Source organism: Aphelocoma coerulescens, unplaced genomic scaffold, assembly GCF_041296385.1.
Source record: "Aphelocoma coerulescens isolate FSJ_1873_10779 unplaced genomic scaffold, UR_Acoe_1.0 HiC_scaffold_73, whole genome shotgun sequence".
Classification (NCBI taxonomy): Eukaryota; Metazoa; Chordata; class Aves; order Passeriformes; family Corvidae; genus Aphelocoma; species Aphelocoma coerulescens.
Window position 1 is genome coordinate 1928881 of NW_027184060.1, and position 27117 is coordinate 1955997.

The window sequence follows — 27117 nt, forward strand, 5'->3', positions numbered from 1 at the left end:
CCGCCGGGGCCCTCCGGCACCGCACAGCTGTATCCCTCGGCTACCGCCGCCCAGCAACATCCCTCCGCGCAGCTCAGCCTCGCCTCACAGGCCGCAAACAGGGGGGGAACGGAGGGCAATGGTCCAGCTCCGGTGGCAGGGAAGACGGAGAGCCGCTCTGCCGGAGCTGATGCTTTAAATCTAACACCAGGAAACCCTGAAAAGCAGCCAGATTTGTTTGCAATGAGCCCCAGAGTCCCGCCAGCGAGCGGCTGGGATCTTGCAACCCATAAGGAGAAAACGAGTTCTGAGAGTTTGTTAGCGCTACTTTCTGAATCAAAAAATCCTCCAAAGTGCTCAGATTATTCTCAATTAACAGATTGGCATGAAATAAGACGCCAAAGCTGTAAAGATGAAAGTCTATTAGCTAAGCCTGTGATAGCTAGCCAACAGCCTGACAGTCCTAAAACGTGGGTTCCCATCCCCACTCACGAAATTAAAGAACTAAGAAGGGCTGTAAGAGATAGTGGTATTTGCTCACCGTATCTTAAACAACTGCTAAAAAGTACCCTAAAAAGAACACATCAAACCCTAAAACGCATTTTAGATCAACAGAAAGGGGGAGAAGCCCAGGATACACCTCAAAGGAGGTTGAACAAGGCTTTGTATGTGTACAATTTTTTGAATAGCTCTGCAGAAGAGCCTGATCCTCCCATTTATAGACATTTTTTGAACAACAAAAAAGCAAAACTGAAAGAGCGCCCCCCAGTTTTGATTAAAAATCTAGACTCAGGAAAAATAGAAGGACCATACAATCTTATAATGTGGGGGAAGGGGTTTGCGTGTGTTTCCACAGGTGAAGGAATCAAGTGGATTCCAGCAAAAAACGTGAAGCCATACCTCGCATCAAAGCCTGCCGACGCCTCCACACCAGCCAGTGACCCTGCAAGTGGAAGCCAGGAAGCAAGCACCCAGACCTGAACTGTGCAGAATCACCAGAAGAAAGTGATCTGCCAAAAACAGCTCAAGAAAAGAATGGAGTTTTCTCATTTGCGCGCGTGCATGTTGCTTTTATTCTTTTGTTTTAGTTTTTGTAGTGAAGCTTTACCTGTGAATCAACCAAAGACAAATGTCTGGGTTGCTTTAGCCAAATCCGCAGGCTCCGATACCATCTGTCTATATGACACAAGCCCTGACAAACCTTTTTCAACCTGTTTAGTTGGAATACCTCTTCCAGAAGGTTTTGATAATATTACTCTTGATAAATATTGGCCATAAGACGATCATCATGTATCTCCAACTCCCAGCCATAGACACCAAACTTATATTGATAATTCTAAAATTGATAAATCTGACCTAGCTAACCAAATCACAACAGATGACCCGTCTTGGCTAGACAGTTTGTTTGATGATTGGAGCTTTGCACCTTGGCTAAGGGAACTCTGTAAAATAGGCTTGATTATTCTAGTAGTAATAATTATAGTATTAGTAGCAGTACCTTGTATACTTCAGTGTGTGCAAAAAATAACGAGTAGGACTGTATCTAATATCTTAGTTGTTCATCAGAACGGGGGAGATGTTGGGGAAGATGAAACAGGAAAGCCTTATAAATATGATTGCCTAACAAAAGATTTTGGGAATATGAAAACTGTGAGCGACATCGAAATGAAGGCCATCTTTGAGATATAGAGTCTTAGTTACTGAACAACTAGAAAACAATGGTATAGCCGGCTGAAGGTAATCCCCTCTTGATTGAACAATACCCTCTGCTTGCAGACAGGTCCAAGGGTCAGAGCAGACCCTACTAGCTCAGCAGAAGGGGTCCAAGGAGTAGTTTTTAGAAGTTAAAATGTAACACTCTATGGTAATGTAAGAACTCTTATAGGCTGTATGTAAATGCTATAGGATTTGTACCTTGTATTAGATTGGCTAGTGAGAATTAGAATATTCACTACAGAAGATGATTTATTGTATTGTAACAAGGACCTCGCGGCTCTTCTTAATTCAGCTCTCCTCTTAATTCGTCTCTCTTACCTCTTAGTTCTCTCTCTCTCTCAGTTTACCTCTCTTAGTAACTCTCTTAGCTCTTAGCTCTCTCGCTCACTCTCTCTCCCTCTCTTACACCTTGGGCCTGCTTGGAGCTGCAGCTGGCAGCTCTAAGCAGTGCCTCTGTACCCACGCCCTCTGCAATAAACTGCATGCTCCAAAGACCTGCTTATAGAGATCTCTCGTCGCCGTCCATCTCCGGCCGGGCCCGACTGAACCCATATCCTCATCACAATCAGTTTCGACAGTTTTATGTTGTAACAATGGACTCCTTGCTTCTATGAGCTAGCCTGCTTTTTGCAGAGGTGTCTTTGGTTCCAACAAGGCCCCGCTGTGTCTCAGTGCACCCTGGCTTCCATGTGGATCTGGAGTATCACAAAGGCTCCTTGGTTCCACCAGGTCCTGCTGTGTCACAATGGGTCCTGTGGTCCCTGAGGCCCTCCAAAGTCATTGTGGAGGCTTGCTTCCATGAGGTTCCATTATGTGCCAGTGGTCATCTTGGTTCCAGGAGTTTCCTTAGTGTCACAATGCTCTCCATGCTTCCATTAGGCCCTGCTTTGCCACAATGGTCCCCTTGTTTCCATGAGGCCCCGCTGTGTCACAATGGACCTATGGTTCCATGATGTTGCGTGGTGTCACCGTGCTCTTCTTGAATCCGCCGTGTAACCATGGACCATTGGTTCCATGCGGCGTGTCACAATGGGCTCCTTGATTCCATGATTCCCCACGGTGTCACAATGGAGCCTTGTTTCTAGGAGGTTCTGTACTGTCACAATTGTCTCCTTGATGCCATCAGCCCCTGCAGTGTCACAATGGCTCCTTGGTTCCATGAGGAACACAATAGCTTGGCATAAGCATTGAGCAACAGCTGCTGAACACACCTGGCAACATCTGCTTGCATCAAAAGAGTGCTTCAAGCTGACAATGGCACCAGCAGCTTCCATCTGCAACAGAGACCCAGGAAAGGACAGGCTGTGCCGGTTTGGACAAATGTGGAGGAAAATATCCTCTGATAGAAGGCAGGTTACACCCAGCCCTCCCCCACCAGGTTTTTGGAAAAAAGAACTTTCCTGGGAAGAAAGTGAAAGAGATAAAAACTATTTTTTTAACAAACACACAGGAAAAGGATAACAATGCTAAATATTAAAAGCTCTCGCTGTGCAGAGAAAGCTGGGATAATTTGAGAGTCCTTCTGTGTTTCGGTGGGGTCTCCTGAAATATCCATAGACAGCGAGGCCCGTGCAAAGAAACAGGGAGCGATTCTTGAGAGAAGTTTCAGAGCTCTTTCTTCTCCAGCCACATGGGCGGGGCACTGCCAAAGAACTGAGCAATCACAGCACAACCAGGGCCCTCCTCGCACAGGGCAACACAAAATAAGCAGTGCTGAACAGGGTTAGGGCACATGTGAGCAGGGAGACCCCCGTGCCCAGGCCATGCCTCTACCCCAGGGTCCCCTCTCCCATGACCGCATGGCAGGGGGGAGGAACCCCAACACTTCCGTAGGTGTAGTCTCTCTCCTCCTCCTTGCAGCTGGCGCATGGGCCCACATTCAGGGCCCCCACCTCGGGAGAAAATTCTCCCAATGTGCTCTGATGTTGAAAGAGTCAAGAAGAGAAGAAGGGAAAAAAAACCCCCGAAGTCCCAGGAAAACAAAGTTCAACTCTCCATCTCCCCCCAGAGAAAAGGAGCTGAAAACTGGCTAAAAAGAAACAAAGTTGCTTCCTCTGCTCTTGCTGCAAGCAGGATGCAGAGGAGTGTGTATGTGTGTCCTTGAACAAACGCTCTGAGAAGTTTGTCCGGTTTTTTTCCTCTCCCCCCTCTCAGGCTCAGTTGAAAGGCACAGAAACGCACAAAGTTCACTTCTGGGCATAGAGCAGCAATAGGGGATACACACAATAAAGTCACCCCAAGACACAGGGACAGAGAATTCAGTGGAAAGACTCCGAGAATTCTGCTCCCAGAGATCATTCATTCCTGCTCACACTGACCCTTGTAGAAAGGGGACATCGTTCCAGGCAGCCTGTACTGAGCATGTGGCTCCTGAGTGGGGTTTGTTGTTTAGGAAACCTGCTCCGGCTTTTCCATTCTTTCCTTGCAAACAGGAAAACTTCTCCTGGGGCTGTGTGCAGGCAGAGCCCTGAGGAGAGCAGGTGGCACATGGTGCGCTGGGCTGGGACAGCCCGCTGCAGAGCTCAAGGGAAGAAGCCCAAAGTGTCACAATGGCTCCTTGCCTTCACATGCAACACCTGGGTCACAATGGTCTCCTTGATTCCATGAGGCCCCACTGTGTCACAATGGCTCCTTGGTTCCATCAGGTTCCGCAGTGTCACCATGGTCTCCTTTGATCCGCACTGTCATCATGGACAATTGGTTCCATGAGGCCCCGCAGTGTCACAATGGTCCCTTGCTTCCATAGGTTTGATGGTGTAACAATGGACTCCTTGCTTCAATGAGCTAGCCTGCTTTTTGCAGAGGTGTCTTTGGTTCCAACAAGGCCCCGCTGTGTCTCAGTGCACCCTGGCTTCCATGTGGATGTGGAGTATCACAAAGGCTCCTTGGTTCCACCAGGTCCTGCTGTGTCACAATGGGTCCTGTGGTCCCTGAGGCCCTCCAAAGTCATTGTGGAGGCTTGCTTCCATGAGGTTCCATTATGTGCCAGTGGTCATCTTGGTTCCAGGAGTTTCCTTAGTGTCACAATGCTCTCCATGCTTCCATTAGGCCCTGCTTTGCCACAATGGTCCCCTTGTTTCCATGAGGCCCCGCTGTGTCACAATGGACCTATGGTTCCATGATGTTGCGTGGTGTCACCGTGCTCTTCTTGAATCCGCCGTGTAACCATGGACCATTGGTTCCATGCGGCCTGGCTGTGTCACAATGGGCTCCTTGATTCCATGATTCCCCACGGTGTCACAATGGAGCCTTGTTTCTAGGAGGTTCTGTACTGTCACAATTGTCTCCTTGATGCCATCAGCCCCTGCAGTGTCACAATGGCTCCTTGGTTCCATGAGGAACACAATAGCTTGGCATAAGCATTGAGCAACAGCTGCTGAACACACCTGGCAACATCTGCTTGCATCAAAAGAGGGCTTCAAGCTGACAATGGCACCAGCAGCTTCCATCTGCAACAGAGAGCCAGGAAAGGACAGGCTGTGCCGGTTTGGACAAATGTGGAGGAAAATATCCTCTGATAGAAGGCAGGTTACACCCAGCCCTCCCCCACCAGGTTTGGGAAAAAAGAATTTTCCTGGGAAGAAAGTGAAAGAGATAAAACCTATTTTTTTAACAAACACACAGGAAAAGGATACCAATGCTAAATATTAAAACCTCTCGCTGTGGAGAGAAACCTGGGATAATTTGAGAGTCCTTCTGTGTTTCGGTGGGGTCTCCTGAAACATCCATAGACAGCAAGGCCCGTGCAAAGAAACAGGGAGCGATTCTTGAGAGAAGTTTCAGAGCTCTTTCTTCTCCAGCCACATGGGCGGGGCACTGCCAAAGAACTGAGCAATCACGGCACAACCAGGGCCCTCCTCGCACAAGGCAACACAAAATAAGCAGTGCTGAACAGGATTAGGGCACATGTGAGCAGGGAGCAGGGAGACCCCGTGCCCAGGCCATGCCTCTACCCCAGGGTCCCCTCTCCCATGACCTCATGGCAGGAGGGAGGAACCCCAACACTTCCGTAGGTGTAGTCTCTCTCCTCCTCCTTGCAGCTGGCTCATGGGCCCACATTCAGGGCCCCCACCTCGGGAGAAAATTCTCCCAATGTGGTCTGACGTTGAAAGAGTCAAGAAGAGAAGAAGGGAAAAAAACCCCAAAGTCCCAGGAAAACAAAGTTTAACTCTCCATCTCCCCCCAGAGAAAAGGAGCTGAAAACTGGCTAAAAAGAAATCAAGTTGCTTCCTCCGCTCTTGCTGCAAGCAGGATGCAGAGGAGTGTGTATGTGTGTCCTTGAACAAACGCTCTGAGAAGTTTGTCCGGTTTTTTTCCTCTCCCCCCTCTCAGGCTCAGTTGAAAGGCACAGAAATGCACAAAGTTCACTTCTGGGCATAGAGCAGCGATAGGGGATACACATGATAAAGTCACCCCAAGACACAGGGACAGAGAATTCAGTGGAAAGACTCCGAGAATTCTGCTCCCAGAGATCATTCCTGCTCACACTGACCCTTGTAGAAAGGGGACATCGTTCCAGGCAGCCTGTACTGAGCATGTGGCTCCTGAGTGGGGTTTGTTGTTTAGGAAACCTGCTCCGGCTTTTCCATTCTTTCCTTCCAAACAGGAAAACTTCTCCTGGGGCTGTGTGCAGGCAGAGCCCTGAGGAGAGCAGGTGGCACATGGTGCGCTGGGCTGGGACAGCCAGCTGCAGAGCTCAAGGGAAGAAGCCCAAAGTGTCACAATGGCTCCTTGCCTTCACATGCAACACCTGGGTCACAATGGTCTCCTTGATTCCATGAGGCCCCACTGTGTCACAATGGCTCCTTGGTTCCATCAGGTTCCGCAGTGTCACCATGGTCTCCTTTGATCCGCACTGTCATCATGGACAATTGGTTCCATGAGGCCCTGCAGTGTCACAATGGTCTCTTGGTTCCATAGGTTTTATGTTGGGGAAGATGAAACAGGAAAGCCTTATAAATATGATTGCCTAACAAAAGATTTTGGGAATATGAAATCTGTGAGCGACATCGAAATGAAGGCCATCTTTGAGATATAGAGTCTTAGTTACTGAACAACTAGAAAACAATGGTATAGCCGGCTGAAGGTAATCCCCTCTTGATTGAACAATACCCTCTGCTTGCAGACAGGTCCAAGGGTCAGAGCAGACCCTACTAGCTCAGCAGAAGGGGTCCAAGGAGTAGTTTTTAGAAGTTAAAATGTAACACTCTATGGTAATGTAAGAACTCTTATAGGCTGTATGTAAATGCTATAGGATTTGTACCTTGTATTAGATTGGCTAGTGAGAATTAGAATATTCACTACAGAAGATGATTTATTGTATTGTAACAAGGACCTCGCGGCTCCTCTTAATTCAGCTCTCCTCTTAATTCGTCTCTCTTACCTCTTAGTTCTCTCTCTCTCTCAGTTTACCTCTCTTAGTAACTCTCTTAGCTCTTAGCTCTCTCGCTCACTCTCTCTCCCTCTCTTACACCTTGGGCCTGCTTGGAGCTGCAGCTGGCAGCTCTAAGCAGTGCCTCTGTACCCACGCCCTCTGCAATAAACTGCATGCTCCAAAGACCTGCTTATAGAGATCTCTCGTCGCCGTCCATCTCCGGCCGGGCCCGACCGAACCCACACCCTCATCACGATCAGTTTTGACAAACTGGCGCCCAAACGTGAGTGAAGGCCCGATTCAGCTTCTTCCACCAGTGGGAGACTTCTCCATGGACGGTAGCTAAATGACCAGTTATAGCCACCTGGAACGTGTCGTGAGCACGGCATACCGTTGCTGCGCAGCGTAAAAGCCGGAGCTCTATAACTGTGCCGAGGCAGCCCTCGAGCACGGGGAGCCGTTACTTCGTAGCAATTACCTGGAGCTCTCGGAGGGAGGAAATTGCCTGGCAGTCCTCGAGCACAGACGGCCACTGCTGCGCAGCGGTTACCTGGAGCTCTTTGAGGAAGTTTGCCGCGGTACCCCTCGAGCACGGACACGCTGCTAAGCAGTGCAGACCGGAGCTCTACGGAGGGACCCAGCCGCGCGCCCGAGCACAGACGGGTATTGCTCAGCACCGCCCGCGCTGGAGCTCTGAGTGGAGACACCTGCGAGGTCCCGAGCACGGAAAGCCGTTGCCAAGCGACGCCTGAAACCGGACCTCTGAGGAGGGACCCGACAGCAGCGTCCTGAGCGCCGTGTGGAGAGCCTGGCCAGCCCCCCACGACGGATCCCTCACTAAGGACCCTGCCCCCTGCAACATCTAGGTGAGTATCATACTGGTCAATAATGGGACAAACTCACTCTGCCCATGACAGACATCTCTATAAGCAACTTAAGTATTTACTAAGCTCCGGTCCAAGTCAATTACCTAAACAGGAGCTAAAAAACCTCTTAGAATGGACTCTGATTAATTTCCCAAATGCTGACCGTTCAGCCGTCTTTACAAGAGACTTCTGGGACACAGTTGGGGTTAAACTCTTTAATAGTATCTCCCGCCGGGATATGGCTGCCGCGGAGCTGCTCCCAGCTTGCAGAGCGCTTGTGGAGCTGTTTGCTGCGAAGGCGCCGCCCGCAGCACTCACCTCGCCGGGTCCCGCTCCTGCTGCGAGCCCGCCCCTCACCGCCGCGAGCCTGCAACAGGGCACGGCCCCCGCCCCGCCGCCGGACCTCACGGCTCCGGTACCCGCGGTCCGGCTGTCTCGTGCCGCCCCGCCCCACCCCCCCGCGGTCCCTGCACCGGTCACCCCTGCTCCACCGGACCCCACCGCCCCCCCCACCGCCCCCGTCATCTCCACCCCCACGGTCCCGTTAGTCCCTGCTGTCCCGCCTCTCGCGGCTCCGGTAGCCGCGGTCCGACTGACTCGTGCCGCCCCGCCCCCCGCCCCCGCTGTCCCGGCAGCCGTCACCCCTGTCCCACCGGACCCTACGACCCCCTCCACCGCTCCCCCCATCCCCGCCCCCCCCATCCCGTTCCTCCCTGCTGCCCCGGCTCCCGCGGTCCCCGCCCTCGGCTCCAGCGTCTTCGCGGCCCCGTCCCTCGCTCCTCCCACCCCGTCCGCCAGCGCCTTCGCGGCCCCGCCCCCCGCCGATAGCCCCGCGGGGCCAGCGGCTGCTCCCCTGCCACCTACGGGTCCTACCGATCCCCCAGCCGCGCCTGTTATGGCTGTAGCCGCCATCATAGCCGGCCCCCCGCAAAGCCAGGCGGCGACCCTTCTTCCAGCCCCCCAGGTCCCCCTCGCCGCCACCGACACGGCGCCGGTGGTGGCCAACGTCCCGTCCGCGTCCGTGGGACACGGAGCGCCCCAGCCCCGCCAGCCACCTGGTGCCGGCGCTGCAGCGCCTACACAGATGGCTGCTGCCTCTCCCGTGCCTGCCGCTGCTCCAGCCCCGTCTCCCGGCACCGCCGCGCCGGCAGCCACACCAGCCCAGCCTGCAAACTCCCAGCGGCAGCACGCCGCGGTCCAGCCGCCGACTGGCCCACCGTTCGCCATGGCCCCACCGCAACATACTCCCGCCGCCTCCACGCCGGCCCTCCCGCCTCCCGCAGCCCCGGGATCATCTCCTGCCGACGGGACAGCCCTGCCACCTCCCGCTCTCCCCGACACACAGACAGCGGCCATCACAGTCCGCCACGTTGACCTGATGACGCAACCCAAGTATGCTCACACTTCTCCAACCACAGCACTGCTCACGGAACTAGCTCCGCCACCGCCCCCCACGGCTTTCACCTCGCCTTCAATAGAGCCACCCGCACCCCCTCGCCCGCTGCCGCGGAGCCAGTTCCCCGCGGCTCCCCCGCCTCCTCGCCCGCCACCGCGGAGATCGGCAGTGCCATCGCCGCCCCCGCCGGGGCCCTCCGGCACCGCACAGCTGTATCCCTCGGCTACCGCCGCCCAGCAACATCCCTCCGCGCAGCTCAGCCTCGCCTCACAGGCCGCAAACAGGGGGGGAACGGAGGGCAATGGTCCAGCTCCGGTGGCAGGGAAGACGGAGAGCCGCTCTGCCGGAGCTGATGCTTTAAATCTAACACCAGGAAACCCTGAAAAGCAGCCAGATTTGTTTGCAATGAGCCCCAGAGTCCCGCCAGCGAGCGGCTGGGATCTTGCAACCCATAAGGAGAAAACGAGTTCTGAGAGTTTGTTAGCGCTACTTTCTGAATCAAAAAATCCTCCAAAGTGCTCAGATTATTCTCAATTAACAGATTGGCATGAAATAAGACGCCAAAGCTGTAAAGATGAAAGTCTATTAGCTAAGCCTGTGATAGCTAGCCAACAGCCTGACAGTCCTAAAACGTGGGTTCCCATCCCCACTCACGAAATTAAAGAACTAAGAAGGGCTGTAAGAGATAGTGGTATTTGCTCACCGTATCTTAAACAACTGCTAAAAAGTACCCTAAAAAGAACACATCAAACCCTAAAACGCATTTTAGATCAACAGAAAGGGGGAGAAGCCCAGGATACACCTCAAAGGAGGTTGAACAAGGCTTTGTATGTGTACAATTTTTTGAATAGCTCTGCAGAAGAGCCTGATCCTCCCATTTATAGACATTTTTTGAACAACAAAAAAGCAAAACTGAAAGAGCGCCCCCCAGTTTTGATTAAAAATCTAGACTCAGGAAAAATAGAAGGACCATACAATCTTATAATGTGGGGGAAGGGGTTTGCGTGTGTTTCCACAGGTGAAGGAATCAAGTGGATTCCAGCAAAAAACGTGAAGCCATACCTCGCATCAAAGCCTGCCGACGCCTCCACACCAGCCAGTGACCCTGCAAGTGGAAGCCAGGAAGCAAGCACCCAGACCTGAACTGTGCAGAATCACCAGAAGAAAGTGATCTGCCAAAAACAGCTCAAGAAAAGAATGGAGTTTTCTCATTTGCGCGCGTGCATGTTGCTTTTATTCTTTTGTTTTAGTTTTTGTAGTGAAGCTTTACCTGTGAATCAACCAAAGACAAATGTCTGGGTTGCTTTAGCCAAATCCGCAGGCTCCGATACCATCTGTCTATATGACACAAGCCCTGACAAACCTTTTTCAACCTGTTTAGTTGGAATACCTCTTCCAGAAGGTTTTGATAATATTACTCTTGATAAATATTGGCCATAAGACGATCATCATGTATCTCCAACTCCCAGCCATAGACACCAAACTTATATTGATAATTCTAAAATTGATAAATCTGACCTAGCTAACCAAATCACAACAGATGACCCGTCTTGGCTAGACAGTTTGTTTGATGATTGGAGCTTTGCACCTTGGCTAAGGGAACTCTGTAAAATAGGCTTGATTATTCTAGTAGTAATAATTATAGTATTAGTAGCAGTACCTTGTATACTTCAGTGTGTGCAAAAAATAACGAGTAGGACTGTATCTAATATCTTAGTTGTTCATCAGAACGGGGGAGATGTTGGGGAAGATGAAACAGGAAAGCCTTATAAATATGATTGCCTAACAAAAGATTTTGGGAATATGAAAACTGTGAGCGACATCGAAATGAAGGCCATCTTTGAGATATAGAGTCTTAGTTACTGAACAACTAGAAAACAATGGTATAGCCGGCTGAAGGTAATCCCCTCTTGATTGAACAATACCCTCTGCTTGCAGACAGGTCCAAGGGTCAGAGCAGACCCTACTAGCTCAGCAGAAGGGGTCCAAGGAGTAGTTTTTAGAAGTTAAAATGTAACACTCTATGGTAATGTAAGAACTCTTATAGGCTGTATGTAAATGCTATAGGATTTGTACCTTGTATTAGATTGGCTAGTGAGAATTAGAATATTCACTACAGAAGATGATTTATTGTATTGTAACAAGGACCTCGCGGCTCTTCTTAATTCAGCTCTCCTCTTAATTCGTCTCTCTTACCTCTTAGTTCTCTCTCTCTCTCAGTTTACCTCTCTTAGTAACTCTCTTAGCTCTTAGCTCTCTCGCTCACTCTCTCTCCCTCTCTTACACCTTGGGCCTGCTTGGAGCTGCAGCTGGCAGCTCTAAGCAGTGCCTCTGTACCCACGCCCTCTGCAATAAACTGCATGCTCCAAAGACCTGCTTATAGAGATCTCTCGTCGCCGTCCATCTCCGGCCGGGCCCGACTGAACCCATATCCTCATCACAATCAGTTTCGACAGTTTTATGTTGTAACAATGGACTCCTTGCTTCTATGAGCTAGCCTGCTTTTTGCAGAGGTGTCTTTGGTTCCAACAAGGCCCCGCTGTGTCTCAGTGCACCCTGGCTTCCATGTGGATCTGGAGTATCACAAAGGCTCCTTGGTTCCACCAGGTCCTGCTGTGTCACAATGGGTCCTGTGGTCCCTGAGGCCCTCCAAAGTCATTGTGGAGGCTTGCTTCCATGAGGTTCCATTATGTGCCAGTGGTCATCTTGGTTCCAGGAGTTTCCTTAGTGTCACAATGCTCTCCATGCTTCCATTAGGCCCTGCTTTGCCACAATGGTCCCCTTGTTTCCATGAGGCCCCGCTGTGTCACAATGGACCTATGGTTCCATGATGTTGCGTGGTGTCACCGTGCTCTTCTTGAATCCGCCGTGTAACCATGGACCATTGGTTCCATGCGGCGTGTCACAATGGGCTCCTTGATTCCATGATTCCCCACGGTGTCACAATGGAGCCTTGTTTCTAGGAGGTTCTGTACTGTCACAATTGTCTCCTTGATGCCATCAGCCCCTGCAGTGTCACAATGGCTCCTTGGTTCCATGAGGAACACAATAGCTTGGCATAAGCATTGAGCAACAGCTGCTGAACACACCTGGCAACATCTGCTTGCATCAAAAGAGGGCTTCAAGCTGACAATGGCACCAGCAGCTTCCATCTGCAACAGAGACTCAGGAAAGGACAGGCTGTGCCGGTTTGGACAAATGTGGAGGAAAATATCCTCTGATAGAAGGCAGGTTACACCCAGCCCTCCCCCACCAGGTTTTTGGAAAAAAGAACTTTCCTGGGAAGAAAGTGAAAGAGATAAAAACTATTTTTTTAACAAACACACAGGAAAAGGATAACAATGCTAAATATTAAAAGCTCTCGCTGTGCAGAGAAAGCTGGGATAATTTGAGAGTCCTTCTGTGTTTCGGTGGGGTCTCCTGAAACATCCATAGACAGCGAGGCCCGTGCAAAGAAACAGGGAGCGATTCTTGAGAGAAGTTTCAGAGCTCTTTCTTCTCCAGCCACATGGGCGGGGCACTGCCAAAGAACTGAGCAATCACAGCACAACCAGGGCCCTCCTCACACAGGGCAACACAAAATAAGCAGTGCTGAACAGGGTTAGGGCACATGTGAGCAGGGAGCAGGGAGACCCCCGTGCCCAGGCCATGCCTCTACCCCAGGGTCCCCTCTCCCATGACCGCATGGCAGGGGGGAGGAACCCCAACACTTCCGTAGGTGTAGTCTCTCTCCTCCTCCTTGCAGCTGGCGCATGGGCCCACATTCAGGGCCCCCACCTCGGGAGAAAATTCTCCCAATGTGCTCTGATGTTGAAAGAGTCAAGAAGAGAAGAAGGGAAAAAAAACCCCCGAAGTCCCAGGAAAACAAAGTTCAACTCTCCATCTCCCCCCAGAGAAAAGGAGCTGAAAACTGGCTAAAAAGAAACAAAGTTGCTTCCTCTGCTCTTGCTGCAAGCAGGATGCAGAGGAGTGTGTATGTGTGTCCTTGAACAAACGCTCTGAGAAGTTTGTCCGGTTTTTTTCCTCTCCCCCCTCTCAGGCTCAGTTGAAAGGCACAGAAACGCACAAAGTTCACTTCTGGGCATAGAGCAGCAATAGGGGATACACACAATAAAGTCACCCCAAGACACAGGGACAGAGAATTCAGTGGAAAGACTCCGAGAATTCTGCTCCCAGAGATCATTCATTCCTGCTCACACTGACCCTTGTAGAAAGGGGACATCGTTCCAGGCAGCCTGTACTGAGCATGTGGCTCCTGAGTGGGGTTTGTTGTTTAGGAAACCTGCTCCGGCTTTTCCATTCTTTCCTTGCAAACAGGAAAACTTCTCCTGGGGCTGTGTGCAGGCAGAGCCCTGAGGAGAGCAGGTGGCACATGGTGCGCTGGGCTGGGACAGCCCGCTGCAGAGCTCAAGGGAAGAAGCCCAAAGTGTCACAATGGCTCCTTGCCTTCACATGCAACACCTGGGTCACAATGGTCTCCTTGATTCCATGAGGCCCCACTGTGTCACAATGGCTCCTTGGTTCCATCAGGTTCCGCAGTGTCACCATGGTCTCCTTTGATCCGCACTGTCATCATGGACAATTGGTTCCATGAGGCCCCGCAGTGTCACAATGGTCCCTTGCTTCCATAGGTTTGATGGTGTAACAATGGACTCCTTGCTTCAATGAGCTAGCCTGCTTTTTGCAGAGGTGTCTTTGGTTCCAACAAGGCCCCGCTGTGTCTCAGTGCACCCTGGCTTCCATGTGGATGTGGAGTATCACAAAGGCTCCTTGGTTCCACCAGGTCCTGCTGTGTCACAATGGGTCCTGTGGTCCCTGAGGCCCTCCAAAGTCATTGTGGAGGCTTGCTTCCATGAGGTTCCATTATGTGCCAGTGGTCATCTTGGTTCCAGGAGTTTCCTTAGTGTCACAATGCTCTCCATGCTTCCATTAGGCCCTGCTTTGCCACAATGGTCCCCTTGTTTCCATGAGGCCCCGCTGTGTCACAATGGACCTATGGTTCCATGATGTTGCGTGGTGTCACCGTGCTCTTCTTGAATCCGCCGTGTAACCATGGACCATTGGTTCCATGCGGCCTGGCTGTGTCACAATGGGCTCCTTGATTCCATGATTCCCCACGGTGTCACAATGGAGCCTTGTTTCTAGGAGGTTCTGTACTGTCACAATTGTCTCCTTGATGCCATCAGCCCCTGCAGTGTCACAATGGCTCCTTGGTTCCATGAGGAACACAATAGCTTGGCATAAGCATTGAGCAACAGCTGCTGAACACACCTGGCAACATCTGCTTGCATCAAAAGAGGGCTTCAAGCTGACAATGGCACCAGCAGCTTCCATCTGCAACAGAGAGCCAGGAAAGGACAGGCTGTGCCGGTTTGGACAAATGTGGAGGAAAATATCCTCTGATAGAAGGCAGGTTACACCCAGCCCTCCCCCACCAGGTTTGGGAAAAAAGAATTTTCCTGGGAAGAAAGTGAAAGAGATAAAACCTATTTTTTTAACAAACACACAGGAAAAGGATACCAATGCTAAATATTAAAACCTCTCGCTGTGGAGAGAAACCTGGGATAATTTGAGAGTCCTTCTGTGTTTCGGTGGGGTCTCCTGAAACATCCATAGACAGCAAGGCCCGTGCAAAGAAACAGGGAGCGATTCTTGAGAGAAGTTTCAGAGCTCTTTCTTCTCCAGCCACATGGGCGGGGCACTGCCAAAGAACTGAGCAATCACGGCACAACCAGGGCCCTCCTCGCACAAGGCAACACAAAATAAGCAGTGCTGAACAGGATTAGGGCACATGTGAGCAGGGAGCAGGGAGACCCCGTGCCCAGGCCATGCCTCTACCCCAGGGTCCCCTCTCCCATGACCTCATGGCAGGAGGGAGGAACCCCAACACTTCCGTAGGTGTAGTCTCTCTCCTCCTCCTTGCAGCTGGCTCATGGGCCCACATTCAGGGCCCCCACCTCGGGAGAAAATTCTCCCAATGTGGTCTGACGTTGAAAGAGTCAAGAAGAGAAGAAGGGAAAAAAACCCCAAAGTCCCAGGAAAACAAAGTTTAACTCTCCATCTCCCCCCAGAGAAAAGGAGCTGAAAACTGGCTAAAAAGAAATCAAGTTGCTTCCTCCGCTCTTGCTGCAAGCAGGATGCAGAGGAGTGTGTATGTGTGTCCTTGAACAAACGCTCTGAGAAGTTTGTCCGGTTTTTTTCCTCTCCCCCCTCTCAGGCTCAGTTGAAAGGCACAGAAATGCACAAAGTTCACTTCTGGGCATAGAGCAGCGATAGGGGATACACATGATAAAGTCACCCCAAGACACAGGGACAGAGAATTCAGTGGAAAGACTCCGAGAATTCTGCTCCCAGAGATCATTCCTGCTCACACTGACCCTTGTAGAAAGGGGACATCGTTCCAGGCAGCCTGTACTGAGCATGTGGCTCCTGAGTGGGGTTTGTTGTTTAGGAAACCTGCTCCGGCTTTTCCATTCTTTCCTTCCAAACAGGAAAACTTCTCCTGGGGCTGTGTGCAGGCAGAGCCCTGAGGAGAGCAGGTGGCACATGGTGCGCTGGGCTGGGACAGCCAGCTGCAGAGCTCAAGGGAAGAAGCCCAAAGTGTCACAATGGCTCCTTGCCTTCACATGCAACACCTGGGTCACAATGGTCTCCTTGATTCCATGAGGCCCCACTGTGTCACAATGGCTCCTTGGTTCCATCAGGTTCCGCAGTGTCACCATGGTCTCCTTTGATCCGCACTGTCATCATGGACAATTGGTTCCATGAGGCCCTGCAGTGTCACAATGGTCTCTTGGTTCCATAGGTTTTATGTTGGGGAAGATGAAACAGGAAAGCCTTATAAATATGATTGCCTAACAAAAGATTTTGGGAATATGAAATCTGTGAGCGACATCGAAATGAAGGCCATCTTTGAGATATAGAGTCTTAGTTACTGAACAACTAGAAAACAATGGTATAGCCGGCTGAAGGTAATCCCCTCTTGATTGAACAATACCCTCTGCTTGCAGACAGGTCCAAGGGTCAGAGCAGACCCTACTAGCTCAGCAGAAGGGGTCCAAGGAGTAGTTTTTAGAAGTTAAAATGTAACACTCTATGGTAATGTAAGAACTCTTATAGGCTGTATGTAAATGCTATAGGATTTGTACCTTGTATTAGATTGGCTAGTGAGAATTAGAATATTCACTACAGAAGATGATTTATTGTATTGTAACAAGGACCTCGCGGCTCCTCTTAATTCAGCTCTCCTCTTAATTCGTCTCTCTTACCTCTTAGTTCTCTCTCTCTCTCAGTTTACCTCTCTTAGTAACTCTCTTAGCTCTTAGCTCTCTCGCTCACTCTCTCTCCCTCTCTTACACCTTGGGCCTGCTTGGAGCTGCAGCTGGCAGCTCTAAGCAGTGCCTCTGTACCCACGCCCTCTGCAATAAACTGCATGCTCCAAAGACCTGCTTATAGAGATCTCTCGTCGCCGTCCATCTCCGGCCGGGCCCGACCGAACCCACACCCTCATCACGATCAGTTTCGACAAACTGGCGCCCAAACGTGAGTGAAGGCCCGATTCAGCTTCTTCCACCAGTGGGAGACTTCTCCATGGACGGTAGCTAAATGACCAGTTATAGCCACCTGGAACGTGTCGTGAGCACGGCATACCGTTGCTGCGCAGCGTAAAAGCCGGAGCTCTATAACTGTGCCGAGGCAGCCCTCGAGCACGGGGAGCCGTTACTTCGTAGCAATTACCTGGAGCTCTCGGAGGGAGGAAATTGCCTGGCAGTCCTCGAGCACAGACGGCCACTGCTGCGCAGCGGTTACCTGGAGCTCTTTGAGGAAGTTTGCCGCGGTACCCCTCGAGCACGGACACGCTGCTAAGCAGTGCAGACCGGAGCTCTACGGAGGGACCCAGCCGCGCGCCCGAGCACAGACGGGTATTGCTCAGCACCGCCCGCGCTGGAGCTCTGAGTGGAGACACCTGCGAGGTCCCGAGCACGGAAAGCCGTTGCCAAGCGACGCCTGAAACCGGACCTCTGAGGAGGGACCCGACAGCAGCGTCCTGAGCGCCGTGTGGAGAGCCTGGCCAGCCCCCCACGACGGATCCCTCACTAAGGACCCTGCCCCCTGCAACATCTAGGTGAGTATCATACTGGTCAATAATGGGACAAACTCACTCTGCCCATGACAGACATCTCTATAAGCAACTTAAGTATTTACTAAGCTCCGGTCCAAGTCAATTACCTAAACAGGAGCTAAAAAACCTCTTAGAATGGACTCTGATTAATTTCCCAAATGCTGACCGTTCAGCCGTCTTTACAAGAGACTTCTGGGACACAGTTGGGGTTAAACTCTTTAATAGTATCTCCCGCCGGGATATGGCTGCCGCGGAGCTGCTCCCAGCTTGCAGAGCGCTTGTGGAGCTGTTTGCTGCGAAGGCGCCGCCCGCAGCACTCACCTCGCCGGGTCCCGCTCCTGCTGCGAGCCCGCCCCTCACCGCCGCGAGCCTGCAACAGGGCACGGCCCCCGCCCCGCCGCCGGACCTCACGGCTCCGGTACCCGCGGTCCGGCTGTCTCGTGCCGCCCCGCCCCACCCCCCCGCGGTCCCTGCACCGGTCACCCCTGCTCCACCGGACCCCACCGCCCCCCCCACCGCCCCCGTCATCTCCACCCCCACGGTCCCGTTAGTCCCTGCTGTCCCGCCTCTCGCGGCTCCGGTAGCCGCGGTCCGACTGACTCGTGCCGCCCCGCCCCCCGCCCCCGCTGTCCCGGCAGCCGTCACCCCTGTCCCACCGGACCCTACGACCCCCTCCACCGCTCCCCCCATCCCCGCCCCCCCCATCCCGTTCCTCCCTGCTGCCCCGGCTCCCGCGGTCCCCGCCCTCGGCTCCAGCGTCTTCGCGGCCCCGTCCCTCGCTCCTCCCACCCCGTCCGCCAGCGCCTTCGCGGCCCCGCCCCCCGCCGATAGCCCCGCGGGGCCAGCGGCTGCTCCCCTGCCACCTACGGGTCCTACCGATCCCCCAGCCGCGCCTGTTATGGCTGTAGCCGCCATCATAGCCGGCCCCCCGCAAAGCCAGGCGGCGACCCTTCTTCCAGCCCCCCAGGTCCCCCTCGCCGCCACCGACACGGCGCCGGTGGTGGCCAACGTCCCGTCCGCGTCCGTGGGACACGGAGCGCCCCAGCCCCGCCAGCCACCTGGTGCCGGCGCTGCAGCGCCTACACAGATGGCTGCTGCCTCTCCCGTGCCTGCCGCTGCTCCAGCCCCGTCTCCCGGCACCGCCGCGCCGGCAGCCACACCAGCCCAGCCTGCAAACTCCCAGCGGCAGCACGCCGCGGTCCAGCCGCCGACTGGCCCACCGTTCGCCATGGCCCCACCGCAACATACTCCCGCCGCCTCCACGCCGGCCCTCCCGCCTCCCGCAGCCCCGGGATCATCTCCTGCCGACGGGACAGCCCTGCCACCTCCCGCTCTCCCCGACACACAGACAGCGGCCATCACAGTCCGCCACGTTGACCTGATGACGCAACCCAAGTATGCTCACACTTCTCCAACCACAGCACTGCTCACGGAACTAGCTCCGCCACCGCCCCCCACGGCTTTCACCTCGCCTTCAATAGAGCCACCCGCACCCCCTCGCCCGCTGCCGCGGAGCCAGTTCCCCGCGGCTCCCCCGCCTCCTCGCCCGCCACCGCGGAGATCGGCAGTGCCATCGCCGCCCCCGCCGGGGCCCTCCGGCACCGCACAGCTGTATCCCTCGGCTACCGCCGCCCAGCAACATCCCTCCGCGCAGCTCAGCCTCGCCTCACAGGCCGCAAACAGGGGGGGAACGGAGGGCAATGGTCCAGCTCCGGTGGCAGGGAAGACGGAGAGCCGCTCTGCCGGAGCTGATGCTTTAAATCTAACACCAGGAAACCCTGAAAAGCAGCCAGATTTGTTTGCAATGAGCCCCAGAGTCCCGCCAGCGAGCGGCTGGGATCTTGCAACCCATAAGGAGAAAACGAGTTCTGAGAGTTTGTTAGCGCTACTTTCTGAATCAAAAAATCCTCCAAAGTGCTCAGATTATTCTCAATTAACAGATTGGCATGAAATAAGACGCCAAAGCTGTAAAGATGAAAGTCTATTAGCTAAGCCTGTGATAGCTAGCCAACAGCCTGACAGTCCTAAAACGTGGGTTCCCATCCCCACTCACGAAATTAAAGAACTAAGAAGGGCTGTAAGAGATAGTGGTATTTGCTCACCGTATCTTAAACAACTGCTAAAAAGTACCCTAAAAAGAACACATCAAACCCTAAAACGCATTTTAGATCAACAGAAAGGGGGAGAAGCCCAGGATACACCTCAAAGGAGGTTGAACAAGGCTTTGTATGTGTACAATTTTTTGAATAGCTCTGCAGAAGAGCCTGATCCTCCCATTTATAGACATTTTTTGAACAACAAAAAAGCAAAACTGAAAGAGCGCCCCCCAGTTTTGATTAAAAATCTAGACTCAGGAAAAATAGAAGGACCATACAATCTTATAATGTGGGGGAAGGGGTTTGCGTGTGTTTCCACAGGTGAAGGAATCAAGTGGATTCCAGCAAAAAACGTGAAGCCATACCTCGCATCAAAGCCTGCCGACGCCTCCACACCAGCCAGTGACCCTGCAAGTGGAAGCCAGGAAGCAAGCACCCAGACCTGAACTGTGCAGAATCACCAGAAGAAAGTGATCTGCCAAAAACAGCTCAAGAAAAGAATGGAGTTTTCTCATTTGCGCGCGTGCATGTTGCTTTTATTCTTTTGTTTTAGTTTTTGTAGTGAAGCTTTACCTGTGAATCAACCAAAGACAAATGTCTGGGTTGCTTTAGCCAAATCCGCAGGCTCCGATACCATCTGTCTATATGACACAAGCCCTGACAAACCTTTTTCAACCTGTTTAGTTGGAATACCTCTTCCAGAAGGTTTTGATAATATTACTCTTGATAAATATTGGCCATAAGACGATCATCATGTATCTCCAACTCCCAGCCATAGACACCAAACTTATATTGATAATTCTAAAATTGATAAATCTGACCTAGCTAACCAAATCACAACAGATGACCCGTCTTGGCTAGACAGTTTGTTTGATGATTGGAGCTTTGCACCTTGGCTAAGGGAACTCTGTAAAATAGGCTTGATTATTCTAGTAGTAATAATTATAGTATTAGTAGCAGTACCTTGTATACTTCAGTGTGTGCAAAAAATAACGAGTAGGACTGTATCTAATATCTTAGTTGTTCATCAGAACGGGGGAGATGTTGGGGAAGATGAAACAGGAAAGCCTTATAAATATGATTGCCTAACAAAAGATTTTGGGAATATGAAAACTGTGAGCGACATCGAAATGAAGGCCATCTTTGAGATATAGAGTCTTAGTTACTGAACAACTAGAAAACAATGGTATAGCCGGCTGAAGGTAATCCCCTCTTGATTGAACAATACCCTCTGCTTGCAGACAGGTCCAAGGGTCAGAGCAGACCCTACTAGCTCAGCAGAAGGGGTCCAAGGAGTAGTTTTTAGAAGTTAAAATGTAACACTCTATGGTAATGTAAGAACTCTTATAGGCTGTATGTAAATGCTATAGGATTTGTACCTTGTATTAGATTGGCTAGTGAGAATTAGAATATTCACTACAGAAGATGATTTATTGTATTGTAACAAGGACCTCGCGGCTCTTCTTAATTCAGCTCTCCTCTTAATTCGTCTCTCTTACCTCTTAGTTCTCTCTCTCTCTCAGTTTACCTCTCTTAGTAACTCTCTTAGCTCTTAGCTCTCTCGCTCACTCTCTCTCCCTCTCTTACACCTTGGGCCTGCTTGGAGCTGCAGCTGGCAGCTCTAAGCAGTGCCTCTGTACCCACGCCCTCTGCAATAAACTGCATGCTCCAAAGACCTGCTTATAGAGATCTCTCGTCGCCGTCCATCTCCGGCCGGGCCCGACTGAACCCATATCCTCATCACAATCAGTTTCGACAGTTTTATGTTGTAACAATGGACTCCTTGCTTCTATGAGCTAGCCTGCTTTTTGCAGAGGTGTCTTTGGTTCCAACAAGGCCCCGCTGTGTCTCAGTGCACCCTGGCTTCCATGTGGATCTGGAGTATCACAAAGGCTCCTTGGTTCCACCAGGTCCTGCTGTGTCACAATGGGTCCTGTGGTCCCTGAGGCCCTCCAAAGTCATTGTGGAGGCTTGCTTCCATGAGGTTCCATTATGTGCCAGTGGTCATCTTGGTTCCAGGAGTTTCCTTAGTGTCACAATGCTCTCCATGCTTCCATTAGGCCCTGCTTTGCCACAATGGTCCCCTTGTTTCCATGAGGCCCCGCTGTGTCACAATGGACCTATGGTTCCATGATGTTGCGTGGTGTCACCGTGCTCTTCTTGAATCCGCCGTGTAACCATGGACCATTGGTTCCATGCGGCGTGTCACAATGGGCTCCTTGATTCCATGATTCCCCACGGTGTCACAATGGAGCCTTGTTTCTAGGAGGTTCTGTACTGTCACAATTGTCTCCTTGATGCCATCAGCCCCTGCAGTGTCACAATGGCTCCTTGGTTCCATGAGGAACACAATAGCTTGGCATAAGCATTGAGCAACAGCTGCTGAACACACCTGGCAACATCTGCTTGCATCAAAAGAGGGCTTCAAGCTGACAATGGCACCAGCAGCTTCCATCTGCAACAGAGACTCAGGAAAGGACAGGCTGTGCCGGTTTGGACAAATGTGGAGGAAAATATCCTCTGATAGAAGGCAGGTTACACCCAGCCCTCCCCCACCAGGTTTTTGGAAAAAAGAACTTTCCTGGGAAGAAAGTGAAAGAGATAAAAACTATTTTTTTAACAAACACACAGGAAAAGGATAACAATGCTAAATATTAAAAGCTCTCGCTGTGCAGAGAAAGCTGGGATAATTTGAGAGTCCTTCTGTGTTTCGGTGGGGTCTCCTGAAACATCCATAGACAGCGAGGCCCGTGCAAAGAAACAGGGAGCGATTCTTGAGAGAAGTTTCAGAGCTCTTTCTTCTCCAGCCACATGGGCGGGGCACTGCCAAAGAACTGAGCAATCACAGCACAACCAGGGCCCTCCTCACACAGGGCAACACAAAATAAGCAGTGCTGAACAGGATTAGGGCACATGTGAGCAGGGAGCAGGGAGACCCCCGTGCCCAGGCCATGCCTCTACCCCAGGGTCCCCTCTCCCATGACCGCATGGCAGGGGGGAGGAACCCCAACACTTCCGTAGGTGTAGTCTCTCTCCTCCTCCTTGCAGCTGGCGTATGGGCCCACATTCAGGGCCCCCACCTCGGGAGAAAATTCTCCCAATGTGCTCTGATGTTGAAAGAGTCAAGAAGAGAAGAAGGGAAAAAAAAACCCCGAAGTCCCAGGAAAACAAAGTTCAACTCTCCATCTCCCCCCAGAGAAAAGGAGCTGAAAACTGGCTAAAAAGAAACAAAGTTGCTTCCTCTGCTCTTGCTGCAAGCAGGATGCAGAGGAGTGTGTATGTGTGTCCTTGAACAAACGCTCTGAGAAGTTTGTCCGGTTTTTTTCCTCTCCCCCCTCTCAGGCTCAGTTGAAAGGCACAGAAACGCACAAAGTTCACTTCTGGGCATAGAGCAGCAATAGGGGATACACACAATAAAGTCACCCCAAGACACAGGGAGAGAGAATTCAGTGGAAAGACTCCGAGAATTCTGCTCCCAGAGATCATTCATTCCTGCTCACACTGACCCTTGTAGAAAGGGGACATCGTTCCAGGCAGCCTGTACTGAGCATGTGGCTCCTGAGTGGGGTTTGTTGTTTAGGAAACCTGCTCCGGCTTTTCCATTCTTTCCTTGCAAACAGGAAAACTTCTCCTGGGGCTGTGTGCAGGCAGAGCCCTGAGGAGAGCAGGTGGCACATGGTGCGCTGGGCTGGGACAGCCAGCTGCAGAGCTCAAGGGAAGAAGCCCAAAGTGTCACAATGGCTCCTTGCCTTCCCATGCAACACCTGGGTCACAATGGTCTCCTTGATTCCATGAGGCCCCACTGTGTCACAATGGCTCCTTGGTTCCATCAGGTTCCGCAGTGTCACCATGGTCTCCTTTGATCCGCACTGTCATCATGGACAATTGGTTCCATGAGGCCCCGCAGTGTCACAATGGTCCCTTGCTTCCATAGGTTTGATGTTGTAACAAAGGACTCCTTGCTTCTATGAGCTAGCCTGCTTTTTGCAGAGGTGTCTTTGGTTCCAACAAGGCCCCGCTGTGTCTCAGTGCACCCTGGCTTCCATGTGGATCTGGAGTATCACAAAGGCTCCTTGGTTCCACCAGGTCCTGCTGTGTCACAATGGGTCCTGTGGTCCCTGAGGCCCTCCAAAGTCATTGTGGAGGCTTGCTTCCATGAGGTTCCATTATGTGCCAGTGGTCATCTTGGTTCCAGGAGTTTCCTTAGTGTCACAATGCTCTCCATGCTTCCATTAGGCCCTGCTTTGCCACAATGGTCCCCTTGTTTCCATGAGGCCCCGCTGTGTCACAATGGACCTATGGTTCCATGATGTTGCGTGGTGTCACCGTGCTCTTCTTGAATCCGCCGTGTAACCATGGACCATTGGTTCCATGCGGCGTGTCACAATGGGCTCCTTGATTCCATGATTCCCCACGGTGTCACAATGGAGCCTTGTTTCTAGGAGGTTCTGTACTGTCACAATTGCCTCCTTGATGCCATCAGCCCCTGCAGTGTCACAATGGCTCCTTGGTTCCATGAGGAACACAATAGCTTGGCATAAGCATTGAGCAACAGCTGCTGAACACACCTGGCAACATCTGCTTGCATCAAAAGAGGGCTTCAAGCTGACAATGGCACTAGCAGCTTCCATCTGCAACAGAGAGCCAGGAAAGGACAGGCTGTGCCGGTTTGGACAAATGTGGAGGAAAATATCCTCTGATAGAAGGCAGGTTACACCCAGCCCTCCCCCACCAGGTTTGGGAAAAAAGAATTTTCCTGGGAAGAAAGTGAAAGAGATAAAACCTATTTTTTTAACAAACACACAGGAAAAGGATACCAATGCTAAATATTAAAACCTCTCGCTGTGCAGAGAAACCTGGGATAATTTGAGAGTCCTTCCGTGTTTTGGTGGGGTCTCCTGAAACATCCATAGACAGCAAGGCCCGTGCAAAGAAACAGGGAGCGATTCTTGAGAGAAGTTTCAGAGCTCTTTCTTCTCCAGCCACATGGGCGGGGCACTGCCAAAGAACTGAGCAATCACGGCTCAACCAGGGCCCTCCTCGCACAAGGCAACACAAAATAAGCAGTGCTGAACAGGATTAGGGCACATGTGAGCAGGGAAGAGGGAGACCCCCGTGCCCAGGCCATGCCTCTACCCCAGGGTCCCCTCTCCCATAACCTCATGGCAGGGGGGAGGAACCCCAACACTTCCGTAGGTGTAGTCTCTCTCCTCCTCCTTGCAGCTGGCTCATGGGCCCACATTCAGGGCCCCCACCTCGGGAGAAAATTCTCCCAATGTGGTCTGATGTTGAAAGAGTCAAGAAGAGGAGAAGGGAAAAAAACCCCCGAAGTCCCAGGAAAACAAAGTTCAACTCTCCATCTCCCCCCAGAGAAAAGGAGCTGAAAACTGGCAAAAAAGAAACCAAGTTGCTTCCTCTGCTCTTGCTGCAAGCAGGATGCAGAGGAGTGTGTATGTGTGTCCTTGAACAAACGCTCTGAGAAGTTTGTCCGGTTTTTTTCCTCTCCCCCCTCTCAGGCTCAGTTGAAAGGCACAGAAACGCACAAAGTTCACTTCTGGGCATAGAGCAGCAATAGGGGATACACACAATAAAGTCACCCCAAGACACAGGGACAGAGAATTCAGTGGAAAGACTCCGAGAATATCTGCTCCCAGAGATCATTCATTCCTGCTCACACTGACCCTTGTAGAAAGGGGACATCGTTCCAGGCAGCCTGTACTGAGCATGTGGCTCCTGAGTGGGGTTTGTTGTTTAGGAAACCTGCTCCGGCTTTTCCATTCTTTCCTTGCAAACAGGAAAACTTCTCCTGGGGCTGTGTGCAGGCAGAGCCCTGAGGAGAGCAGGTGGCACATGGTGCGCTGGGCTGGGACAGCCAGCTGCAGAGCTCAAGGGAAGAAGCCCAAAGTGTCACAATGGCTCCTTGCCTTCCCATGCAACACCTGGGTCACAATGGTCTCCTTGATTCCATGAGGCCCCACTGTGTCACAATGGCTCCTTGGTTCCATCAGGTTCCGCAGTGTCACCATGGTCTCCTTTGATCCGCACTGTCATCATGGACAATTGGTTCCATGAGGCCCCGCAGTGTCACAATGGTCCCTTGCTTCCATAGCTTTTACGTTGTAACAATGGACTCCTTGCTTCTATGAGCTAGCCTGCTTTTTGCAGAGGTGTCTTTGGTTCCAACAAGGCCCCGCTGTGTCTCAGTGCACCCTGGCTTCCATGTGGATGTGGAGTATCACAAAGGCTCCTTGGTTCCACCAGGTCCTGCTGTGTCACAATGGGTCCTGTGGTCCCTGAGGCCCTCCAAAGTCATTGTGGAGGCTTGCTTCCATGAGGTTCCATTATGTGCCAGTGGTCATCTTGGTTCCAGGAGTTTCCTTAGTGTCACAATGCTCTCCATGCTTCCATTAGGCCCTGCTTTGCCACAATGGTCCCCTTGTTTCCATGAGGCCCCGCTGTGTCACAATGGACCTATGGTTCCGTGATGTTGCGTGGTGTCACCGTGCTCTTCTTGAATCCGCCGTGTAACCATGGACCATTGGTTCCATGCGGCGTGTCACAATGGGCTCCTTGATTCCATGATTCCCCACGGTGTCACAATGGAGCCTTGTTTCTAGGAGGTTCTGTACTGTCACAATTGTCTCCTTGATGCCATCAGCCCCTGCAGTGTCACAATGGCTCCTTGGTTCCATGAGGAACACAATAGCTTGGCATAAGCATTGAGCAACAGCTGCTGAACACACCTGGCAACATCTGCTTGCATCAAAAGAGGGCTTCAAGCTGACAATGGCACCAGCAGCTTCCATCTGCAACAGAGAGCCAGGAAAGGACAGGCTGTGCCGGTTTGGACAAATGTGGAGGAAAATATCCTCTGATAGAAGGCAGGTTACACCCAGCCCTCCCCCACCAGGTTTTTGGAAAAAAGAACTTTCCTGGGAAGAAAGTGAAAGAGATAAAAACTATTTTTTTAACAAACACACAGGAAAAGGATAACAATGCTAAATATTAAAAGCTCTCGCTGTGCAGAGAAAGCTGGGATAATTTGAGAGTCCTTCTGTGTTTCGGTGGGGTCTCCTGAAACATCCATAGACAGCGAGGCCCGTGCAAAGAAACAGGGAGCGATTCTTGAGAGAAGTTTCAGAGCTCTTTCTTCTCCAGCCACATGGGCGGGGCACTGCCAAAGAACTGAGCAATCACAGCACAACCAGGGCCCTCCTCGCACAGGGCAACACAAAATAAGCAGTGCTGAACAGGATTAGGGCACATGTGAGCAGGGAGCAGGGAGACCCCCGTGCCCAGGCCATGCCTCTACCCCAGGGTCCCCTCTCCCATAACCTCATGGCAGGGGGGAGGAACCCCAACACTTCCGTAGGTGTAGTCTCTCTCCTCCTCCTTGCAGCTGGCTCATGGGCCCACATTCAGGGCCCCCACCTCAGGAGAAAATTCTCCCAATGTGCTCTGATGTTGAAAGAGTCAAGAAGAGAAGAAGGGAAAAAAAACCCCCGAAGTCCCAGGAAAACAAAGTTCAACTCTCCATCTCCCCCCAGAGAAAAGGAGCTGAAAACTGG